Source organism: Harmonia axyridis, chromosome 5, assembly GCF_914767665.1.
Source record: "Harmonia axyridis chromosome 5, icHarAxyr1.1, whole genome shotgun sequence".
NCBI lineage: Eukaryota > Metazoa > Arthropoda > Insecta > Coleoptera > Coccinellidae > Harmonia > Harmonia axyridis.
Window position 1 is genome coordinate 24732317 of NC_059505.1, and position 26526 is coordinate 24758842.

Genomic DNA, 26526 nt, shown 5'->3' on the forward strand with positions numbered 1-26526 from the left:
ATATGGTAATCACATTCTAGAAAATATTCCGCCAAAATAACAAGAGGACGATTTTTACATTTTTACACAACATCTGCCATGAGAGTCAATACTTTTTTCCGGTCACTAGAGATGAAGTGACTTTGACCATCAGAACTCTCAAAAATAAAAAAAGTTCAGGTATAGATAATATATCCGTTAATGTAATGATAATGTATTGGAGGTCTTATTGCTGATCATTTCACCCATCTCATTAATATTTCGGTTGATAGGGGAAATTTACTACTTTGTTGAAAATGGCTTCGATAATACCTGTAAAAAAGAAGATCCCCATAATATAGCTAATTACCGCCCCATTTCAATTTTAAGCGTTTTTCCCACAAAGTATTCGAGAAAATTGTGTATTGCCGGATATTTTCTTTTTTGTTTCGTTTTAATATAGTAACAGACAGCCAACATGGCTTCAGAGAAGGAAGGTCCACTCAAACAGCTGCTTTTTTATTTGTCAACTTCATTTATAAGAAATTAGACGAAGGGCTTTTCGTTGCAGGCCTCTTTTTCGATTTGTCACGTGCTTTCGATGTTCTCTCAAGTGAGTAAGCTATATAATGAAGGTTTTCGTGATATATTTCTTGAGTGGGTGACTGGTTTCATTACAAATCGTAATATAAGTAAGAGTGGTGGCTGCTTCGTCCCCTACATGTAAAATCAAGTCCTGTTGAACTCACAGCCATATGTTATAAACTTATTTGCAAGCTTGTTAAGAGGTGTCACTCAAATGGTTTGATTTTGAATATGTATATACTTTCTTTACTTTCGCATTCTTAACTCTTATACGGATCGTTCGGTATTGAGATGTTTGCGTGAGCAAGTAACCTCCAGAAATACCCTTAAGTTTTTGGGAATACACATAGACTATTCTCTGAGATGAGATCACCAAGTCGAGTCAGTTTGTAAAAAATTAGGTAGTTCTTATCAGCAGGATTAAAGACTCGAAATCCATAGAGTCTATTTCAAGTATTTATTATAGTTTGGTATTGCTTTCTTGATTATAATGTGATGTTGTGGGGAAATTCAACTGATTCGGGTAGAGTGTTTGTGGCTCAAAAGAGGAAATTACATTTACTTTTTAACTTTAATTCACGTTATTCATTTTTTGGAAGATATAAACTTTGTACTCTTCCTAGTTTATTGATGTGAAGGAAGAGTTACAATAAAATGGTTAAATTATCAGGTTTCCATTTCTTTTCCACCAAAAACATTGCAACTTGGAACTTTATGTATTCCAGCTCATGTAACAACTGAATTTGAATGTTTACTATATTTACTAGGCCATTATTTTTCAAAACCATTTACCTGTTTCTATTAGACTGTTGAGTTTGAGTGTAATTAACTTCAAGAAGTTGGTAAAATGTGAATTGCTTGAAAAATGCTATTATTCCATTAGTGAATATCTTATTTCTTACTTAGTTAACTTGATTTATGTCAATGACATCCCAGATTGCTTTCATCATTCTAAATTTTTATTGTTTGCTGATGATCTCAAGCTTTTTAGGAGTCCTGAGGATTGCATGTTGTTTCAGAGTGATATGGATAGGCTTCAGGAATGTTGTAGAATCAATTCCCTTTTTTTAAATTTTCAGAAACGTTTCACTCATAGATATTAATTATAATATTATCATTATTAATGCAGTTTTTCAAAGAAAACAAGCTGGAATGCGAAAATATCCGGTCATTTTGATGCACGAGTGTAATTCGGGGGAATATTTCCCGAATAAACTGTTACATTATTTGTCAAACTGATTTAGAATGGAATTGCCATAGATTCGAACTGTGTAAGATGCATAGAAACTGTGCATCTATGAACAGAACAATTATCGCATTCCTGTTTCGCTTCCTACAATGCAATTATCGCTGTAATTTTTGATAATTGTTCTCCATATATATAGAATTTTTGACAGGAAGGAAATATTCCATATTATAGCTGAGGAAAAGAAGATTGAAAAATTCTGAAATGGATACTTCAAGAAATCAGAATTCGCAAATGCAATTGGATATCGGAAAATCGCATCAAAACTCGAAATCGGTGAATTGATAATAATCTGTATATTCTATATATATATATATTCTGTATATATTTTAAATATAGAAATTTAAAAATGATGCTCCTCAAAGTACCTACAGTTTTTTTTATGTGGACATCCCACACATTAGATGGGATGTCCACATAAAAAAAACTGTAGGTACTTTGAGGAGCATCATTTTTAAATTTCTATATTTCAAAAATATATTGAATACTCACCAAATGAAAATCCTATACCATGCATTGGTCGAGTCTAGATTGTCGTATGGGATCCTGGGTTGGGGAGGTGTTGCCAGCAGTTACTTAGCTTATCTGGATATTTTACAGAAAAAATTCCTGAAGATCTGTTTTAATAGGCCTCGAACGTATTCATCGACCTTGCTCTATTCTGAGAGTAAAATATTAGACCTCAGACAAATCTACTTCCTACGTGTAGCGGTAGATCAATACAAAAACAAAAGTAGCCTAAGGAATATTGATCACAACTACAGTACCAGGGCAAAAGAAGAAAACATGGTGCGCACTGAATATTCGTCCAAAACTATTGGGCAGAGAGGATATACTTATCTTAGCACACGAATATTTAACAATATCCCTAGGAAAATCAAGGACTCAACATCAGTGATATCATTCAGAAAACATACAAAACAGTACCTTCATGAAACAGATAGAGAAATAATACATAATCTCATAGACACGAATAAAATTCCATATAGAACTTATCACTGAAAATCAAAAAGACAGCACACTAATGACATTGTCCCGGAGTTTAAATGAGTTGTTCACAGAGTGTTAATATCAGTATCATCATATTGTCCCATTTAGGCAGTAGACACTATTAATATAATTGTTAAATTTTATTATGTAAAGAAACACTTTACAACCACGCGCTGGCTTTTTAGCCTTAGTGGTTCATTTGTTTATTTCAAAAATGATTTTTTTTTTTTGTGGAATTCATAATGATGTTATTGCTATATTGTGTATAAATATATATATATTTACATATAGATGTTACTTTATGCAGAATCTACGTTGTTATTGATGTTATTGTTTTTGTAATGTTGTTTTGGTATTCTACTTTTTATTATTGCACCTGTTGTGCATGGTTTATTGTACCTTTGTCTCTGGTAATAAACATTATTATTATTATTATTATTATATTCCGTCCCCTTTTGAACCCTGGGCAATAGTGAATACCTACAAGTCCTTGAATATGATCTCATAAGACATACTAATATTTATAAGATAAGTCAAACTAAAAAAGTAAAGAGAAATCAGCTCTAATACTATAACTTTTATTTTTATTTATTTATTTATTTATTTGAGAAAACAGGAATACAAACAGGATATACCCACAGCAGTATTCACAAATAAGAACTAAAAAATGTATCGTACAATAAATAAAAAAATGAGGAAATTCCAAGTGCTTAATTCAAACACAAAGAACTATGCAGCTACATAATCCGCAGAAAATAATATTTGAGCCTATGTCTTAAAGAAGACAAGGAGGTATTAAACAGATCGATTTCATTGGAATCAAATTCATTTGCTGAGGACATCATTCTACACAATTCAATATTTTTACATACATTCGTCCTCCTGAATGGAATATGAAACACGCCATGAGATCTAAGTCTGAAATTCTGTACATTGATCTGTATTCTCTCTAGAAGATCTGGAACTTGTAAATAATTGTTGATAATTTTGAATACAAAAACGACATCCGAGATCTTCCGTCGATAGTCCAGAGCAATGAAACCAAATCTTTTACGAGCTTGTGTTGCGTATTAAGAAACTATTTCTTTAAGCCAAATATCGAAATATCACATGAACCTTTTCTGAACTCCCTCCAACCGATTGATATAACAGTGATTCTGCGGATTCCATATTACAGATGCAAAGTTCAATCTACTGTAAACGAAGGCATAATATAAACGCATAAAAGTACTGTTGCTACTGAATGATCGGCTTTGTCGAAAAATATAACCCAACATCTTATTGCATTTACTTATTATTGATTCAATATGTTGATCGAACAATAACTTGGAGTCAAGCCCCACCCCCAGATCCGTAGTAGAGGAGACTCGACGAAGCAAACCATTGAGGGCAGAATAAGAAAATTCGAATTTATTTACGTTTCTAGTAGATAGTAATAGGTAATTTTGGTTCCTTGTTCCAATAAACTGACTGACAATAAAACTATTGTACATATTATATTAATAAATATACAATAATTTTAGGACTCTCATTAATGAATATACTGAACGAAATCCACATTGGTAGATAAGTGGATGTATCTAAAAAGTAGAGCTGATAGAAAAAAACAGATTGCATATACAGATTCAGCGTTCCAAATATAGTTGAAATCAGCTCTAAAATCACAGGCACCAAAAAAAAATTTTTTTTGCCCTGTATTATTTATAATTAATTATATCGTGAAATGTAATGATAGTTGTAAGATTTTCTCTAACTGGGTATATACCTGTAAAAAATGAAGAACCTATATTTATAATTGTGCTAATAATGCAGATGCCAACAAACCCTAACTGCCAATAGCAAGTAATAATAATGAGATCGTCTGAACATAAAATGCAATCCCTTTGGTTCAGGTTATAAAAGGTCATGATGTTGCGGGAAGGAAATGTGCCTTTTTGCATGAGCTTATATAAATAGTACGAACAGAGGGGCTTCTACCCTCGATTGAAATCACGTTATTTTCAGGTTCTTCCAGCAAGCAGCAAATTGTGAAATTAATTCAGTCAACACTGTCAACAGTCACGAATTCAATGCAATACTGTGTGAGAATCATCTTAAGTCCAAGTTATTTATCAACGTTATTTTTTGTTGAAAATTCTTATCAGTACAGTAAATATGTATGTATTAATAAAAAGTATCAATCGGGCGCTTAAAGCGAAGGAACAGAGAAGAACGAAAAGAGCTTTCCGCCATACAGAAGTATTCTATATCTGCGTCTCAACAGCTATACATATTCCTCTACATAGGGTTACATTACAAATGACCTATAGGTAGTTATTCATTTTTTTTATTTTTAGCCTCCAAAGAGAGTATTTTCAATATTGTTATTTTTGTTTTAGAGTCTTTTTCCAATTATTTCATTTTACTAAAGAATGCGCTTCAGGAGGAACCCTAGATTTGTATTGCGTCCCCCTGTTGTCTTAATCCGTCACTAGTATCTTATTAATATGACTTTTGCCAGCATAGAACCATGCTGCCGATCCATATGTTAATTGGGATATTGCAGGTGACTTGATCATTCTCAGTTTCGTATTTTGGTTCATTCGGTTCTTTCTTCTTATACGTTGGTAAGGTCTGATCTTTGCTGAGTTTTTTATTCACTGCGTATTTTATATGGCCTTTCGATGTAGGTTTAATGTCCGAAAAAACTGATACCAAAACCTCTTGACCGATTTCCGAATACGAACTCCTTTTGGAGCAGTAGAATCAAGCTTACTCTACAATTTAGCATGTTGTTTTGATTCAGGATAATGGTGATAGATACAAGACTGATCCATAGTGATGATTCGACGCACGAAATCCATTGTTTTGGATGTAAATTTAATATATGTCCGAAACATCATTCAACTAGGTTCCATTCAGCTCTCCAATAATTGTTCTATGTAGCCAATATCTTACTTATATCAATAGAAATGGACTAATAATAGAAATGGACTAATGTCAATAGACATGAACAAACCACTTATATTTACATTTATTCTTCGTCTGATGATACTGCGGAATATAATATATTGCAAAGGTCTTATTCGAATTCACCTTTATTCTGTATTTTTCAGAATAATTCGCAACTTCTCATGGATTTGTTCTTTCTTCTTTGTCTCTGAAATAAAAATCTCAAACAGTGAAAGCCTATTACAGATTCTCTTGTGCCTATCTGATTGATTGTGCCTTGTATGTTGGGTTTGATTTGCCATATTTGCTTATTATAATATGTCTAGAAGTATGTCGATGTATTCAATATTTCATTGATAACCTCCGATGATATTTCATCAAAAGTGCACAGACTTCTTTCACAGAACGGATTAGAAACATCATCACCGCAACAAGAATTAGCACTTCAATTACTGAAATCTAATCCGGAACGGGGATGGATATTCTGCAAGAAATATGCATGAGTTCATTCAATGTCTCAGGTCACGTACTTTGCGCAAAAATTAATTAAACTCCGAGAAGTTTTAAATTAATGTTTTCGAAGATAAATTGAATGAGTTGGATTGGTACTTAGTTTTTTTTCAGGTGTATCTACGCATTTGAAATATTTCCGAAATCAATGCCATCAAATATCTCTTGGTTTCTATGATATTTGTAACTTCATCTCGAAAATCTATATATCCATATAAACTGACGTATACAAAAGGAAAATTCAGAGCGGAAGACAAAACGAAATTTTATATATCATCGCTGGTATAGTAAGTTAGCTGGGTATGACTCCTCAATATTGAATTGGGTGCCCCTCGAGGTTCAGTTTTGGGACCTCTAATTTTTTTATTGTTTATCAACGACATGCTTCCTCATGTATTTACGAAATGGATCATTATGTTTGCTAATGATACTTCTTTTGCAATTTCTGCAGAAACACGGCATGATTTGATTTCGAGGTGTACTACTTTAATCCAAGGTTTCACCAAATGGTGTAAAGATAACTCTGTAATTGTGAATATTGATAAAACCGAGTGGGTTATTTTCTGTCTCGGATCTAGAGATCACTTAAGACCACAGTGGCGTCACTATCTCATCAAAAACTTCGATTGAATTTTTCGGTTTGGTCGTAGACGATCAATTGAGGTGGTGCGATCATATCCGTTTTTTGAGCACGTAGTTGAACAAGGAAGGCATACTATGCTATTAGTAGACTAAAAGGATCTCTGCCTATGAAATATTCAATAGATATAGATTACAGCCTTTTCCACTCTCATTTGAGTTAAAATATTTTATTATGGGGTAATTCGGTGAGTGTGGAAAGAATTTTGATATCTCTGAAATGAATTTTACGTTTACTTTTTGGTTTAACCTCTCGTACCTCATGTAAAAGAGTTTTTGCTGATAAGCAGATAATGACTGTCCCTTCATTTCATATTCATTTTTTAAGTTTAAAAACGTCAAAATTTGAGCGTTCCTCTCATTTTCAGAGTATAAGGTTGTGAAATCATTTTCCAGTTTCGATGAGAGAGCTTGACATTACTGTATTTAGGACTAAACTGAGAGAATAATTAGTGAATGAAGCTCATTATAGTGTGAATGAGTATTTGAGAGATGAATATGTTTCGTTTGATTTTTGATCTTATCAATACTTATAGAACTAATTTTTTTTCTTTGTTTTTTTGTAGTGCACGTATCCTATACATATTCATGTCAGGAGGGATCCAATAAATATTATTATTATGCAGGTAGAACATAGATTTTAGGATATCGAACTCTTATTAACCATCTATCTAGATCTCATTCCGAAGGATGACCGGAAACCATAAAAGCAATGCAGGTAGAAACAGATTCATTCGAAAATAAATTTCATGATTTAACGAGTTCTGAGCTCAAATTGCCAACATTAAATGACCAGTACAATAAATGGTTGTTTTTTAAAGACACCTTCGAATCAGTTATGTCATGCCTTATCTCCGGCATCTTTCTTTGAAATATGAAGCCGCGCAAGTAATGAATACTTTAGAAATTTCTGACGCCAGTTATGAAATCGCGTGGTAATGTCTCTTGAGAAGATATGAAAATAAGCCACTTCTTGTATCGAATCACATGAAGGCACTTTTCAACCTCCCATTTATCACTAAAGAATCATAAAGCGCTTTATGTCAAATTCTCGATTGGACATACCGGCATTTGCGCTTCTTTAAAACTCTTGATTCACCCGTGGATCATTGGGATGCCCTAATAATCCTTTCAAAGTCATCTTAATTGGATCATAGCACCAGAAGAGAGTGGGAATCGAAAAATAGCGATACAGAATTGCCTACACTCAAATCCTTTCTTGATTTTCTAAAGGATAAATGTCGTCTTTTAGAAACCTTGTATGTTGAGAAACCTCAAACGAAAACATCAAAATCATTAGTATCAACGAATAAAATTGAATGTAGCATCTGTAATCAGGATCATTTATATTATAATTGTAAAAAATTTCTGAAGTTAGACCCAAACGCGGGGTATAATGATATGAAACGTTTAAAATGATGCATTAATTGTTTCAAGAATAACCATCCTTCAAGTAGATGTTTGGCAAGTAAATGTCGCAAGTGTGGCCAATTACATAACACTCTTCTTCATTTCAATAATAAATCGCCAAAAATATCATCAATTACCGGTAACAATGAAAACGAAGAAACGCCTATTCCGGAAATTCGGAATATTCATAAATCAATTTCCTCATATTCCACAGAGAATAATGGACATACTCTTTTGTCAAAGGTTATAGTTAATATTATCGATTCAAACGGAAAATCACACGCCTGTAGAGCGTTATTGGATAGCGGCTCTGAAAGTCATTTCATAACCCAAAATTTATGCAATCAGCTAAAGTTGAAAACTAACTCTTGCATTTGCAAGAGTTAGTAGTTACCGGGATAAACGACATCATATTTAGATATTCTGCACTCGCACATGTGTAGAAATTCATTCTAGATTCAATTCATTTAATACAACGTTGTAATGCTTGATCATTCCACAAATAACCGGAAACATTGCCGCAATCCCATTTCACACAAGTCTATAAAAATACCGTCAAACATAACATCAGCAGATCCTCATTTTAACATTAGTAACTCTAGGTATAGATTCACTGATAGGAAATGATCTCTTTTGCGCTCTCTTGTGTAGGGGGCAGGTAAAATTGGGAACCAATCTACATGTACTGCAGAAAACACGTTTGGGTTGGATTATTTCGGGGCCTTCATATCTCGATAAACAATTTCAAAATTCTTGTTGTAATATGGGACGGGTGTCTTCTAAAAATCTCAATGATCAAATTGAAAGATTTTGGAATATCGAGGAATTCCCAATGAAAACATTATTTTCTTTAAGTCTTCCCATGAAAGAACCGATTTCAAAATTAGGTGATTCATTAAGGGCAGTTAAGAAAAGATTTTATTTATTAGAAAATAAATAAGAAAAAAATAACGATCTAAAAAACCAATATACAGAGTTCATGGATGGATATATCCAACTCAATCACATGACAAAATTAGAAGGTATTTCTGAGGATGGATTTTATATACCACACCATTGTGTTTTGAAAAATACAAATATGTATGTATATTGTCTTTATTTATAAGTATGACACCTAAACCGCTAGTCGTATTCAGCGAAAACTATACTATAGGTTTTTCTCTTGACGACATATTAGCCGTAGGTCTTACATTACAGGACGACTTGATATCCGTGATATTGCGTTTCCGTATTCATAATATTGTTCTCACAGGAGACATCGAAAAAATGTATCGACAGGTTTTAGTTGAAAAATAAGAGAGAAAATATCAGAAATTTCTATGGCGTTCTGATCCCATTCAAGTGCTCTCGGCATACGAACTAAATACAATTAATACGCAACACAAGCTTTCTATGCATTCGTGCATTGCACGAGTTTGCAAATCATTTCAAAGATGAAGATCCCATTAATAAGCTCTGTAATAAAACGTGATTTTTATGTGGATGGCCTAATTACCGGCGGTAAAAATGTGAAGGAAGTGTTAGATTTGAAAAACAAAATCTAAAATACTCTTATTGATTATGGATTTCTACTGAGAAAATGGGTATCTAATAATGATCAAATAAGCCATAAATCAGAGTCTGTTCGCGACGATCACATAAACCTTGGAAATAGCGAACACTCAAAAACGTTGGGGTTCTTTTGGAACCCAAGTTCAGACGCATTACGTTATCTAGTCAAATTCGATTCAAATCGCAGGGAAATGACGAAAGCAATCACTAAACGCCATATCCTCAGTCATACCTCTCTAATATTTGATCCCTTAGGGTTACAATCTTCTGTAACTATTTCGGCAAAAATTATTATACAAAAATCATGGAGTTTGCAGGTCTCCTGGGATGAAACACTTCCATCTTACATCAGCACAATGTGGTTGACATTAAAACATGACCTAGAAACGCTAAATAAAATTCAAATCCCAGGCACGTGATATGCAAAACTATTAGTACCTGGAAATTCTCGGATTTTCAGATGCATCTGAGTTAGCCTACGGTGCTTGTAGCTACTTGGGATGTCTAGACGAATTCGGAGCCTTTCACTGTATTTTGTTTTGCGCCAAAACTCGCGTCGCACCATTAAAAACTTTGACAATAACTCGACTCGAGCTCTTCGCTGCTATATTATCAGCACAATTAATTAATAACATTAAGAATTCGCTTAGTATAGGGTTTTTTTTTCGAGGTATATAACTTTAAGTTGGCATTACTGTTCGAGATGACGACCGATTTAACAGCTGTCAAGTGATTTATTCTCAGTTTAGTTTGACAATTCCTCATGAATAGACTCACGCCTGAACATCGATTGCAAATAGTGCAATTTTATTTCGTAAATAATGGTTCTGCGCGGAATACGTATCGCGCACTACGTCCATTAGCGATGAAGCGCACTTCTGATTGAATGGCTACGTCAACAAACAAAACTGCCGCATTCGGAGTGAAGCTAATCCTCAAGTGTATGTCGAAAAAACTTTACATCCAGAGAAACTGACTGTTTGGTGCGCTTTATGGGCTGGTGGAATCGTTGGTCCGTTCTTCTTCAAAAACGATGATAGCCAGAACGTTACAGTCAATGGTGATCGGTATAGAGCCATGATTACTAACTTTTTCATTCCTGAATTGAACAACCATGATGTCCAGGAGCTGTGGTTCCAACAAGACGGCGCAACATGTCACACAGCTCGTGCCACAATCGATTTATTGAAAGACACGTTTGGTGACCGCCTAATTTCACGTTTTGGACCTGTGAATTCGCCTCCAAGATCTTGTGATTTAACACCGCTAGACTACTTTCTGTGGAGCTATGTAAAGTCATTGGTCTATGCGAATATGCCACAAACCCTTGACCATTTGGAAGTCAACATTTGCCGTGTTATTGCCGATATACGGCCACAAATGTTGAAAAAAGTCATCGAAAATTGGACGTCCAGATTGGACTACATCCGAGCCAGCCGTGGCGGTCATACGCCAGAAATCATTTTTAAAATGTAATGTCACAAGATTATCTTGGGGATAATCCCTCGTTGTTTTATTGCAATTTAAAGTTCTATAGCTCTAAAAAACACCCTTTAATTACTCTATAAACATAAAAAAACGACATATTGGAGTGATTCTACTATAGTTCTCTCTTAGATCACAGGTTTGCCACATTTGTGGAAAATTTTCGTGTCGAATAGGGTATCTCAAATTCAAGAGTTATCAAATCCTATAGATTGGCTTCACGTACGAACGCACGACAACCCCGCAAATATATTATCTAGAGGCATATCAGCAAACGCTTTTATGACGTCACAACTTTGGTGGCACGGTCCTGATTGGCCTATAAAGCCCGATGATCAGCGGCAGAAAGGTTCATTCGAGGCAATCCGTCTCCGAATATTGCTGAAATGCGTATAAGAGTTCACGTGTCAACTGCCACAATGCAAAACGATTTTCTGAATTTTCCACATCTCGATCAACTTTCCACTTTTAATAAACTAAACCGTGTTGTAGCCTTTGTTATAAGATTCATCAATAACTCTTTACCCAAAAAAACCGATGCTTTTTTAGCGGCTTTGGGACGTTTTGTTGCACGAAGAGGCTTATGTTCAAAAATATTTTCTGACAAAGCTTGTAATTTCCGTTATAGCAGCCACATATTCACAAGGGCACCATTCAAACAAAATTTGAATATTTGTCAGTATAATTTCTTTTACCTTATTCAGATGCGGAACAAGCCTTTTACCTTATTCAGATGCGGAACAAGGTCGTCGAAAAGATCAATTACCCCCTACGCCCTTATTATACCGCTGGACCAAGGTTGGCTGCTTAACAGACAAAATTTTTCTATATCCTTTCTATTGCAACTACCATGTGTGAGTATTTCAGAGGTAAATATATTAGTTATTAGTAGCCATGCTGACCTCGTTGTTATGATGCCAACGAACTAGCATCAACTTTTTTTTGTCTTGCAATGCATGGTAACATCCTCTGATTTCTTTCTTGAGGTATTGATCCTTCAGAGGAGCATGTTCAGTCATGTTCTGGAGATGAAAACCCAACGCAAAGCTTTTTTGTCACCGAGCTGTCTTATGAGGTGCCTTGATTTTTATCGCCACTATTAGTGGATGGAGAGAATTTGGTCACATATCCATTCTGTGTCTCAATTCACCAAAATTTTGAAATGACACAATTTTTCTGCAAGTATTGTCTGCAAATAATGCTGCTAAAATAACAGTTATAATAGATAAAGAAAATTCACATAAATCTACAGTCATGAATGAATTTCAAAGGTTATAATAGATAATAGTAATAATAGATAAAGAAAATTCACATAAATCTACAGTCATGAATGAATTTCAAAGGTTATAATTGTAATAATCTTACTAACTGCTGAAAATGAATATATTCTAATTGAAGTTAGATCAATACAGTTACCAGCTTTCAAAACACACAAAAAAAATATATCGAATACATTAATGAATCACGATAGAATTTTGAGTGGTCACTTGTTACTGCTTAATAAAAACAACGTGGTCACTTATGGCAATACTGTATGAAAACTTTGCTGCAACCTGGGATTTGGTGATATTCGGTAATAGATGTGATATCTACCAGACCGACTGCTCACTACAAAACTGCCCTTTAGCTAGTGGTTTTTCTCAAGGAGGGCGCTGAATGCAATTATGAATGCCGTATGATATATCATACGGCGGGCAACCCTTAATCACTAACATCTCATTTATATCCCATTCTTACTAAAAGCCCGTCTCTCAGACGTGTTTAAACCTATATGGTCAAATCAGAGAATCCTTTAATATTTTTCTGAAACTGATACATTTACAATTCTTCATACTACATTGCACATTAATTCTGTCAGTTCTTTCATCGAATGAATCATGTAAATTTCTGAAAAATTCATATAGTGATGCGAAATGATTTATTTCTAAGGCATCCTAGTAGAATCCCATTTACGAAAATCAATCGAAATTTATCATGAAAATAGTAATTTACGTAACAAGTCCGGAAAATAGGGATTTTTTGGACGAATAGACAAAATTCCAGGACGAGCGTAAGCGAGTCCTGGAAGTCTGTGAGTCCAAAAAAACCATTTTCGGGCGTGTGGCGTACAATATTTTTTCGGCAACCATGTAAAATAACACTATCGCTGCTGCTTTCCATTTTATTGCGATTGCGATCAAAAAACATGCAAATTTTTGACAACTAATTTCATATAAACTGTCAGCCGTTATCTCGGTTGCTATGGATTCTATGATTCTTTTCCGGCCTAGTCCGGGAAGTACGTACTTTCCGGACTAGGCCGGGAAATGCTACTTTCTCAGAGAAAAAGCGTCCGGGAAGTGAGCACTTCCCGGACGGTTGCCGAAAAAAATTATTTTTCCAAGAAATATATAAGTCAACAATAACAATAACAGGTGTGGCAGTTATGAATTATAAAATGTAAGAGTCAAGATAGGAGAGGAGAATATATCGTTTGTCAGTGTTTATTTTCCACCGAACTCACCTCCTGAGTCCTATACAGATTTCTTCGATTATGTAGAGGTCTTTCTTGAAGGGTATAGTAATATCATCATAGTTGGAGATTTTAATTTGCGAGACTTTCTGGACAATCTAACAGCGTATAACAATTCAGACGAGAAGCACACGAACGTTTTGGATCGCATTAATATACTTGCACTCGAACAATGCAATAGAATCTCTAATTCAAACTTACGAAAGTTGGATTTTACTTTGGTTTCTGGAGATCACTCCCACAGAATTTCCGTTTCTGGTTCTGAATTTCCGCTGACTTCAGAAGACAAACATCACCCTTCTCTTGATTTCAACATAACATTAAACTCCAGAGCCAATAAAATTAGTGGAACCATGAAAGATGAAAAGTGGTATTATGATTTTCGTAAATGTGATTTTTACGAGTTGACTGTTGGTATTAGACAAATAGATCGGACGCCACTGTTTCATCTTAATAATGTTAACGATGCATTAGAGTTTTTTTACCGTCAGATGTATAGTGTGATAAATACTGTTGTCCCATATTCTTATAGGATAAAATTGAAATTTCCTACATGGTTCAACAAGGATATCTGATGATTCCATGAAAAAGAAAAAACAACTAAATAAATTAAAACATGTATCATCCAATCATTTACAATTATACAGGGGTGAGAGACGTAATCTCAGAAAGTTAATAAAATCAAACTTCTCAGATTATATAAGCGGTGTTGAGTACGGTATGAAAAAAGACAGCAAAACATTCTGGAATTTTACCAAGAGCGGAAATCGAAATTGTAGCACAATATCACAGTTTGAATTGGGTGAGCAAATGAACATTATTTTGGAGAATATTTTTAATCTGTGTTTAAAAAAGAAGAAGCTGCTTACGAGCTCAAGTTTCGAGAGCCCAAATTCTCATTGTCGAGTGTAACGGTGGTAGATTTCTACGATGCAGTAAAAAAATTGAAACCAAAAAAATCAGCGGGAATTGATGAAATTCATCGATATGTAATAAAGTGCTGTGCTGAGTGGCTAACGAAACCATTGATTTTCATATTCAATTTATAACTGCAAACGAAAACATTTCCAGATCTGTGGAAGGAAGTGGTGGTGACACCTGTACATAAATCAGGCAAGGTCTCAGAAATTCAAAATCATAGGCCTATCTCGGTTCTTAGCGCAGTGGGTAAACTATTTGAGCAGATTATATATGCGAAACTGTCGGCAATGGTGAGGGGGAATATATGCCAGGAACAACATGGATTCACACCAAGAGAATCTACCACCACCAATATGTTGCAATATTGTCATGATGTTACGGAGATCATGAAAAGGTCACAGTCAGACATAATTTATACTGATTTTAAAGAAGCTTTCGATAGTCGAAAGCATGATATCTTGCTGGAAAAATTGAGCAAATGTGGAGCAGACGCATGCATCCTCAAGTTTTTTGCATCTTATCTGAGAGATAGAACATTCAGAGTAAAGTACGGAGGTGTTTCATCTGGAAAATTAAGCATGAATTCAGGCGTGCCACAGGAGTCAAACTTGGGAGCACTAATGTTTATCATCTTTATCAACGACTTACCACAAGACCTGAGTTACTCCAGACTGTTTGCAAACGACTTGAAGCTCTGTAGGAGAATTGACACTGCACAAGTTGCCTGAATCTTCAATCTGATATCGATCGCGTCTACCAATGGAGTGTCAAAAATGATTTACCCTTCATTAAGTCGAAATATGTCGTCTTGTCCTGCACCAGAAAAAAGGAAATGGTACAGCATCGGTACAACATGGATATAGAAGAACTAAGAAGAGTTAATAAAATCATAGATTTGGGCATAGAGTATAATAAAACACTCTCTTTCAAGGGTCACATCGAGAATATATCAGCAAAGGCTTACCGCAGTTTGGGATTTGTAATGAGACATTGCAGGGATTTTAGAAATTTGGACACTATGATTCTGTTTTATAATACGATAGTCAGACCCAAACTTGAATATTGCTCCACTGTGTGGCATCATATACCTCTACTATACAAGTCAACACTAGAAAAAGTCCGAAACAAGTTTCTGAGATTTTTGTATTATAGGAAATATGGGATATATGCAGATTATAATACGGTGAAATCAGCCAGACTCAGAAAGGAGTTTGGGATATCAGCACTTGAGACCAGACGACTACACGACATAGTGAAGATGTGTTATAAGATTTTTAACCAGCACTACAATACTCCACACCTGAGAAATCTAATGCAACTAAGAATACCTCCTCGAACCCCTAGACTGAATATTCTCGTCGATATGACCCAGCCGTAGCTTTCAATTACTGTTCACCAGTTGTGAAAATGTTAAAGATAACAAACCAAGTCCTCTGTATGTGTGAACTCCGCTTTGACCAACCTCCTAGGATATTTTACGATGGCTTGAATTTGTATTTCGGACACGAGTATTTCGATTAATTTGAGTTTGTAATTTTGCTGTTTTCGTAATTAATTTGGCTTAGTTGAATTTAAGGTTAATTTTTTCAATATTTCAACTTCGATATAGATTGAATGAGTTGTTGTGTTTCTCATGTAAAAAGATTTTGTAATCGGTTTGAGATATAAATAAATAAATGAATAAATAAATAAATAACAAAAAACAAAAGAAGATTCCAAAAGTAAAGATAATATGAAAACTGAAATCACGTAACTTTCACAAGTTCTCGGCGCAGTCTTAACAAATTGCGATGTAATTCTAGGGAAACTATCTGAAATGCTAATTTTGCTTAAAAATTTCAGCCTTTCTAACATTTTGTGGCCCCGATAAGATTGGTGCATAATAAAGGCATTTACTCTGCTGATTCCAAACAACTGAGAGAACATCGCCATCGGCCAGCGGGAGGTTCTTCCACTACACGAGAATTTTTCACATTTTTCATCAATTGCATCCACTTCTCCATTATATTATTCAGTCCTCTCTGAAAAAAAATAATAATGGTTACCTATAACAAAAAAGGAGTTTCTTTTTCTCCAATTTCTGAAAACGTCCCGTCGTCCCATGTTCACTAATTAATGTTTGATCATTCGCTCAATATCACTTCCATCACTATACGCTGTGTCCATAAAGTATGTAACAAATTCATTTTTAGCTAAACAGACCATTTTGAGAAATAAAATAATTTTAATTTACCGTATTTTAAAATAATTATTTAATATACAGGGTGAATTACTTTCGAGTAATGACGTCACCGTCTTTTTTTTTTAATGGAACATCCCCATTTTGTCTCAATTTTCCGATTACTCTAGCTAAGCTGATTCCAAAAATGTATCACATGTTGATTCCAATTGGTACAGGGTGGACAAAAATATATTTCTAGTTCAAATTAAATCTAAGCAATAATTAAAACATTCACGAATACCAAAAATATTGTAGTACTAAATACTATAAGTACACTAAACAAATAATGACATTTTACAAAAAACTAGGCGACTATGTTTTTTTTAAATTGATAATAAATAATTTCTTTCATATTCTGTCTGCTAGACCACAAGTACCAAACATGTTTGGAAACAGCTCATTTTTATTAATCTAAAATTGTAACAAACTACAGGGTGTTACATTCAAACCAATTGCCGCTAGACCATAAATAATTTTTGGTAATATTAGTAATTCAACTAATATAAAATGTTACGCGTTACTTTATGAGCACACACAAAACTATTGTATTTTTTCTCCACCCTGTACCAATTGGAATCAACATGTGATACATATTTGGAATCAGCTCAGCTAGAGTAATCGGAAAATTGAGACAAATTGGGGATGTGCCTCTCAAAAAAATGACGGTGACGTCATTACTCGAAAGTAATTCACCCTGTATATTAGATTATCATTTTAAAATACGGTAAATTAAAATCAAAAATCGACGTGTTTCAGGATTATTTCCTAAAATGGTCTGTTCAGCTAAAAATGAATTTGTTCCATACTTTACGGACACAGTGTATAAATCGTTCATACAATTTCAAAAGCTGTCCTCTCTATCCCGATTCACCAATCTGCACTTTTTAAGACGTACTTGGTTGGTAATTCATGGTGGTTGGATATAACGTTATTACTAACACAACGTTTCTGAGATGGCTTGCGAATTTCATATCACACAAATATGCGTACTAAGCAAAATTGACAAATGGTTCCTGATACACAGGCATATGGGGCTATGAAATGAAATTATATGGAATCGGGGCATTTTATTAAATGCCCCGATTCCATGTAATTTCATTATTATGCTTCGTCTCGAAGATATCAGCGTTAGAAGATTTGGTTGCGTCTGTGTGACAGGGTGTTAATAATTAAAGGTTAATGGGACAACAAATGTTGTTGAAGATATTGAAACGAGTTATTGAAAATGGAATCGACGATTTTAAAGAAATCATGAGAAAGGGTTATACCTAAACTCCTTCAATATCATATATTTGTTTGCTGCACAGGATTATGAAGAAAAGGCGGCTAATCGGGCGCACAAGTCAAGAGTAGGACTCTCGAGCTAAAGAGGATGTTGTTCATTGTTCCCAATATCACTGCATTCTGCATCCACAAGTTGGCATTCGAGGCATATTGAGTTCTGCGTTGACACTTATTACCACCTGACAAACTTCATCTCCCACATGTCCCTCATTTGCCTCGCTGATTAAACGTTTTTTTTCTCTGTAATTTTTTGATAAATTGTTGTCTTGTGGCATCGCAAAGTCCACAACTGTAAATTTTTTTCTTTTTTGTTCCATATCACAATGTCTGGCCTATTATAGCCAACACTCTAGTCTGTTATGACGGTCAAGTACCAATAGATTTTAATGTGATTATCTTATTCTAAAGGAAAAGAAGTAACAAACAGAGACAGGAGATAAATAAACCAAATATTGGACTGGAAAAAGTCTAGATTAATGGATAATAATAATGGACATACTAGTATTTATAGTGAAAAGTATAAAATAATCCGGGCGTTCTCACTTCCCGCTGTTGAGTATGCATTGATGGCTCGACATGAGTTGATGCGCTAACATCGAAGGTACTTCAGGTTGCTAATTGATGGTTAACTTGGAGCAGCCGGGCGGAGCGCTAATAGAATCTACCCATTGATGTAAAGGGTTATTGTTATGTTGGAAAAAGTCTCCATTTTTTCTTTTTCCTTGAGGCATGCTTCCTGCAAACATTTCAGCCTACGTTCACCTTATTTGCGCGGTACAACTACCCCTTCGTTCACTGAGTTCAGATGTAGCAATCCATGTTTAAGTAAGGTTGTGGGAATTTTTTATCCACATACTGCAGATCTGTGTTTTACCATGCTTATGTAAATGATGTAAGCATAGATGTTTCAGTTTGTTCTTTGCAGACAGCTGAGTTCTGATATTTTGTGATATGAAATATGGTCTTTATGCAATTGATTTAGCATTGATTGCAGATCTTTGCCAAAGCATAATGCCTAGTGTTTTCGGAAGCACTGAAATCTTTCTTAATGCTTCCAAGCCCTTTTTAAAATCAATACTTAGTGCTTAGTAATTGAAGCACTTCAACAAAAGACTAAGTCATTAGTAATCCCTACAGTGCTCCTGAGCACCTCTGCAGATTACTAAGCTCTAAGTCCTTCCGAAATATTGTAACTTGAATATGCGTCGACGCATATTCAATCGGGCTACATAATCAGTTATAATAAACAATATAATAACAAGAGCATAGATAATATTCGATTATACACCGAACTACGTCTCGTGAAGAGGTTTGTATAATCAAAATACCTATATTGTCTATGCTCGAGTTGGTATTTGTTACGATTATTTAACGAATAATTTCAATAACTATAACCAAAGCACTAATTAATAGTAATTAATGTTAATTAATAATAATAATTAATGTTCCATCTGTCATGAACGGGTTTGTCAGAGAAAGTTGACCAACGTTCATTTATCTCCGGTTGAGATGTTCTTTCAACCCCTGGAAGAGCGGTTTTCCAGAGGTCTCGGAGAATTAATAATTATGTAGATTCACAAAGATGTTATGTGTGAGTTCGGCCCGTCGTTTCAATGAACAGGTCTTTTTAGTTGACTTTCTTTCTCTAGGGACAGGATTAATTTACTGGGTCAATGAAAATCGATTCAAATTTTAAAAATAAATATAATGAAGAAAAATGAAAATAACCAAAGTTACAATATCCCTGAAATTTCTATGTTGACTCAACAGCCAAAATTTCATAAAAAACCAAAAAATGTCTTAAATATTCTGTTATTCAAAATAAAAAAAACAAAATACCAACTCTGAATTTGGGAGAATCGGGACTACTCAAATAAACTTATTTTCATCGAAAAAATAACATTCAAACATCAACAAATAAAATAAAAAGTAAATAGCCAAAAGATTTGCCCTTATCCCACGATGCTAGGTGAGTCTTTTAGGCCCTGCCTAAACCTAGTTTTAATTTTTTTGAACTGTTCACTCGAAACGTGTAATTCCTTATATAACACTTCACTCCCGATCCGCGAACTCCGATCTAACCTAATTTATTCCAAAACAAATTCTAAACTTTATCCCAGAAAATTCCTATTTTACTATTTCTGACCTAATTCAACCGTTCTTAGAGTTAAAACAATTCCTTCTTCCAACTTAAAATTCCTTCAACTCTCTATCTTCTACTAAATTTCCTTTATTTTTTAATTCAACCTTAAAAGAAATTACTCTGATCTTCAAAAGAAATTGTTTTAATCTAAGTCCGGTTTCGCGACAGACGTTCTAATTCTCAACCCTTCTCAATAAGAGACCCTAATGGCTCGTTGACACGGTGCGAGCTCGAACGCGTGAAACCACGTGCGTGAAGAGCATTCGTGACTCGCATCTCGAAAGAACATTCGTGAAATTGGTTGACACGATTCGAGTTTTCAGTTGCAAGAATGAATTCGGTACTTCAACAACGTTCTACCACGAATCTCGAACGCCAACTAATAAACCTGCATAATACCCGTTCGAGCACGCACGTGGTGACACTGACCACGCGCGTGGTTGGTATACACGGTTCGAGCTCGAATGCGAATACGATTCGAGGCCTTCACGCACGTGGTTTCTCGCACCGTGTCAACGAGCCATAAGCGATACTGACTTCTTCTTTCGACCTCTCCAAAAATCGTAACATCGTACTTATCTAAGACCGCCCCAACAATTCCTCAAGATACCATGTCAATTAGATCATTGGTTGAAAGATTTTTTATCTTTCTTCATTTTTCGTCAACAGACCTTCAACCTCAGTTCAAACTAGATTTTTATGCAGTCTCAGCAAGAACCATAATTCGATTTTGCCTACAGCCTGACGGATTTTCTGCTGTGTCAATGTGACCAAAAAGCATTTACTGAACTCAGATAAGCCAAGATTTCCCCGTATCTAAATATATTTTTCTTATCCGTGAAAAATATATCGATTTCACCAACGCAGTGGTAAGTAATAAAGAGCAATAATCGATAAAGAATATATCCAGCTTCTAAGATAAGATCGATTTACACACAAGTCTCGACCGCTCTTCTGAATTTAACGTCCATCGTTCTGAATAATAATTCCAATAATTACAATAATTTCCATAATTTCCAAATTCCCGATTTACTACACATCATTCAACAACTAATAATACTATAGACAGCGAAAATTGATGAAATCCTTCAGGTTGAATTTCGTTTTGAGTTACAAGTCAATTAATTCTAAAAAAATCAAATATTAAATTGCATTTTTAGGGCCAGTTGCACCATTTGCCTAAACATTGATTAATTTCTGATTTCTCTTGAAAAATCATAGAGTAATCAACGTTCAAATGTTTAATCAATGTTTAGGCAAATAGTGCAACTAGCCCTTAATCTTTACACAAGACATTTTTTGTAGGATAAAATATATACAGGGTGTTGAGTATGATAAAACAAAAACAGTCTCATAGGTTAACCATTACAAAATGTTATTCTAAATTATCATCCAAATTAATTGAAGAATCAATATTTAGCAGTACTCATTCGGGGTGAAAATCCATTTCCGATCGATTATTGATTTCACGTCACAAACAGCATACACTCAGTACTCACAAGGACTATGGAAAACTGACTGACAAACAACTATTAGACATGTGTTCGGAAATCTTAAATGAAGAAGTATAGAAGATGAATATTCAATAGAGAAATTGAAAAATATCTCCAACACTATATTCATTACAAGATTATTCCCAACCAGATTTATTATATTCTATCCTGCAAAAAACTTTTTCTCCTGTTTCTAATTCTATAACTCCTTAGGAACCGCTTTTCTATAATGTCATTCAGAGTAGTCACTCAAAATTACCAATTCCAAAATAAATGCTCCATTTTTTTAAGTACCTATGGCAATTCAAATTTGATTAGTAATTCAGATTCAACATTCGGAGCAGTATATATGTATATTTTTATAAATAAAAGCAGAAGAGATGGTTGATAAAAAAAAACAAAGCAACAGAATGTGTTTATGTCTAATATAAGTGAGCTAACGGTCGAAATCATGTTGATAGTGTTAAAATAGATATAGCGGTGAGTACTTCACAGGAGTCATCGGGAGGGAACCCCAAATTCTATTCTGCTTCCAAGTCCTTCCATTGTGACAACGCCACTGGTTGAAATTGAACTGGTGAAGAGGTAAGCATTATTCTAAAGCACTCGCATTAAATCGATGAGATTCATCAACAAAAATAGACACATTCCCCATAGGAGTAACGTAATCCCGTAATTGCTGTTTTCACATGGAACGATCCCGCCGGAGGCAAACAAACGTCTCAGAAACCTTGCCTTTATTTACGTACCAACCACTGTTCACAGAATAAAGTATAATTAGTTTATTGGGTTTGGGATCAGAACCGCTAGTATAAATAATTATTTTGGCGTTGAGTTCATAATGGGACAGTTTACAAGGAAATTAGAATGGAAGCGGTAGCCCTTGTTTCATGATATCATGTCGATTGAATTACATATAGATATATAAATACATAATATAGTCCATTCAGGAATTATTGACATCCCGGGTGGCTGTGGAAAATCGAAATTAAGTTGGTATTGGCTCATTCAGTAATATTTTAAATTGCAGATTTTGGCTTGGTATTGGAAATGTGTTCCATTTGAAAAAATGAAGTTGTAATCAATATATTGCCCACTCTGTATATATTTCGTTTTGTGAAATCATTTTATAGAACACTAGTCGATGTCGTGAAACTTTTGTGGGAAACATTTTTTTGTACTTCTTTTAGTAACAAAGTTAAAGGGGAGGTCAAATTATGGTGAAAAACCCGGTACCTTCGTATTTTAGAAAATTCGGGATTTTTCGGATTTAAAAATGAAGAAAATAATATACTGCTTATTTCTGGATGAATCACAGAAATCTTTAGTGATATTTTCGTAACCAGAAATAAAGCCGTGACTAGACGTTCATGGCCTACTTCGATTGCAATAATTCCTGAATGGACTATATAATATATTATATTATACAGGGTGGCCATTTGAAAACGAAACAGACGAGATTACAGACGAAATAAAGTTTTTCGATAGAAATGCTCGGACAGGTCGATTTCTGTTTCGAGTGGGGGACAACTTAAGATGTAGGTTACGGACGCATAGCGCTTCAACCCTTGCTACTACAACCCTCACCCCCAAATTTTGAATAGAGAAGATGGGGTGAGTGATACCTCATTTGAAAGGTATTTTTATACTGATTTCAGCACAGTAATTGTTTTTTCATTTTATGCATTAGTTCTCGAAATATTCTTAACTAAGTATTTGAAAATGAAGTTGTGTTTTCATGGCACTTGTAGTGTTTTTTTGTGAAAAATCGACATTTTGAGCTTCAAAACAATCATGACTGTGGCTTCCTTCCTCCAATCCACTGACATAGAAATCTTTAATGAAGATGTCGAACAAACAAAGCGTATTGCGAAGGAGCTCAATCTTGCTGAAACTCATTCTAAAATATCTTCGATATAAATTTGCAGTATTTCCAATAACATGCGGTAACACTGGATCGATAGAAATCTCCAAAAAGTCCAAATACGTACATATCTCTAATCAGATTACCAGGTAAGAAAATCAAATCATTAATGATGCCACAGAAATATTCCAGTCCCAATTCGTGAAACGATTTCCGACTTAATTATGAAGTGTTTTCTCAGTTGGCTTCAATATGTTTTCATTTAGTTGATTATTGAATTCACATCTTTTTCAAAAAAATGAGAATCGATAATTTTTTATTTATTACGAACAGATCATTAAGTTGGCTTACTGGTTCTTTGACATGTGAATTATTCTTAGTTTTGAATCGAGACTTCTATGTGTTCTAATTCATTGTTCGACATGGTTTATTCAATTGCAGAGCGGGTGGAAATAATTTCACTTTTTTTTGCAAACAATCAATGTGCGAATAGAACCGCAGAATTCTTCAATCAACGACATTTAGATAAACATGTTAATAGGAAGTATGTTTTGGAATTAGTGTCAAAGTTTCAAGAAACCGGGTCCGTGGGTAATAAAAAACGAAACATGGAAAGAAATGAAGCAGCTGAAGTAGCTGTTCTTGGACAGCTAGCACATGAATCTGGTTTTACACGAACTCGAATTGCAAATATTTCGAAGCATCATAAATTCCATCCTTACAAAATCCATCTTTCACACGCACTAAACGAAGATGATTTTGACCGTCGTGTTGAATTTTGTGATACAATGAGTGAACGAGTAACTGCTAATCCCAATTATCTGTACAATGTTTGTTTTTCCGATGAGTGTTCGTACTTTCTAAACGGCAAAGTAAATCGATAAAATTGTCGTTCTTGGGCCGATGCTAATCCGAGATTGTTCCACGAAGTTTATACTCAACAACCAGAAAAACTCAATGTTTGGGCTGGAATATTTGGTGACAACATTGTCGGCCCGTTCTTTTTACCTGGTAATCTTACTGGAGATATGTATTCGGACTTATTGGAAAATCACATTGATCCAATTTTGACGGAAATTATTGAAAACAATGCTGGAAATTATGTGGAAGATCAGATTGTGTTTCAGCAGGATGGAGCTCCTCCACACTACGCCTTACCAGTTCGAGAATATCTGGATCAAAGATTTCCGAATCGGTCGATTTGAAGAAGGGGTCCCACTGAATAGCCAGCCAGATCGCCAGATCTGTCACCACTAGATTTTTTTCTTTGGGGCCACTTGAAGAGTAAAATTTACTCTACACAGCCCGATTCCATAGAGGATTTAAGAATATAGTGAAACGTATAGTGAACGAATGTCGTCAAATCACTCCAGAAATGCTGCAAAATGTGCGCCATCGTTTCGAACAAAACTTATTTCATTGTATGGAAGCTAATGGTGAACAATTTGAATATTATTATTATTATTTGAATATTATTGAATATTAATTGATGTGAGTTTTTGATAACTTATTTACTTTACTTTGAAAAGTCTTATTTCTTAGATCAATACTTCAAATCGTTCTGATACCGTACAGTTGGAGAATGATTTCAGTGAATAAAACAGCTAGTCGAACATCTGGCCCTAGTAGCATTAACACGTACGGTATGACTTCATTTGCCCAGTGGTAGATGTTTTGCAATTTCAAATACAAGTACGGAAATTTTGGTGTTTCGGAAGCACGAAATGTCAATTATTCGCAAAAAATTAATTTAAGTGATAAAATTAACTAACGCATGAATATTTCGAGAACTAATGCATAAAATGAAAAAACAATTACTGTGCTGAAATCAGTATAAAAATACCTTTCAAATGAGGTATCACTCACCCCATCTTCTCTATTCAAAATTTGGGGGTGAGGGTTGTAGTAGCAAGGGTTGAAGCGCTATGCGTCCGTAACCTACATCTTAAGTTGTCCCCCACTCGAAACAGAAATCGACCTGTCCGAGCATTTCTATCGAAAAACTTTATTTCGTCTGTAATCTCGTCTGTTTCGTTTTCAAATGGCCACCCTGTATTTATAGTTACACAGGTCACATTGGTAGAAAGTTCCCTGATGAATTATATTCGCTTCAAAATAAGACCAACGCAAATGAGAAGAATCAGTTAACCGGCCTTACTTATACCTGTTCTTTGTTACTTCTGGAGATTCACGAACATCTTCATTTCTTTATAGATACTATGGTAAATTCAACGGCTATTTGGAAGGATTGAGTTCATGAACAATTTTGACTCACATTTCCCCAGGGTTACACTTCCATAATGCAGTATGTTGCTTTAACATGACCATATCATGAATCAGTCAGGGACATCAGATGTGAAAGAAATTATCTGGTAGAAGTTAAGGATGAAAATGTAAAAAGTAAAAATAATAAGGGGAAATACCATCTCGTAACGGCTCAATTCGAAACGAAATTATAGATTTTTTCCTCTCACAACTATGACTTTTATGGGGTTTTCCATAATTCCTTTAAACAATAATTCACAATGTAGACAGCCAATTTTGTTGATTTTCGAATCAAAAATAAAAAAATTTTGGTTACATTCTCATTTAATCGAATTGATGATATGTACAAGGTGGGTAAATTTCGACGTTTTAACACTAAGATCTTCTTGAATATCGTGCAATTCTCTATGATATTGTAATGTTGCGATTGCCAAAAACTGTTGAGATGAAAATCTTAGACAAACTTCTAAGGATGGTTTGACTTATTTGGCAACGAAACTCCTCCACAGGTTTTTAAT

At 34.6% G+C, this 26526-nt stretch overlaps 1 protein-coding gene across 2 annotated transcripts in view; it reads left to right on the forward strand.

The window, feature by feature from the left end:
• Window positions 1-26526, forward strand: part of LOC123681202 (metabotropic glutamate receptor 2-like) — a 393937-nt gene that overhangs the window by 185700 nt on the left and 181711 nt on the right. The window lies entirely within an intron of this gene.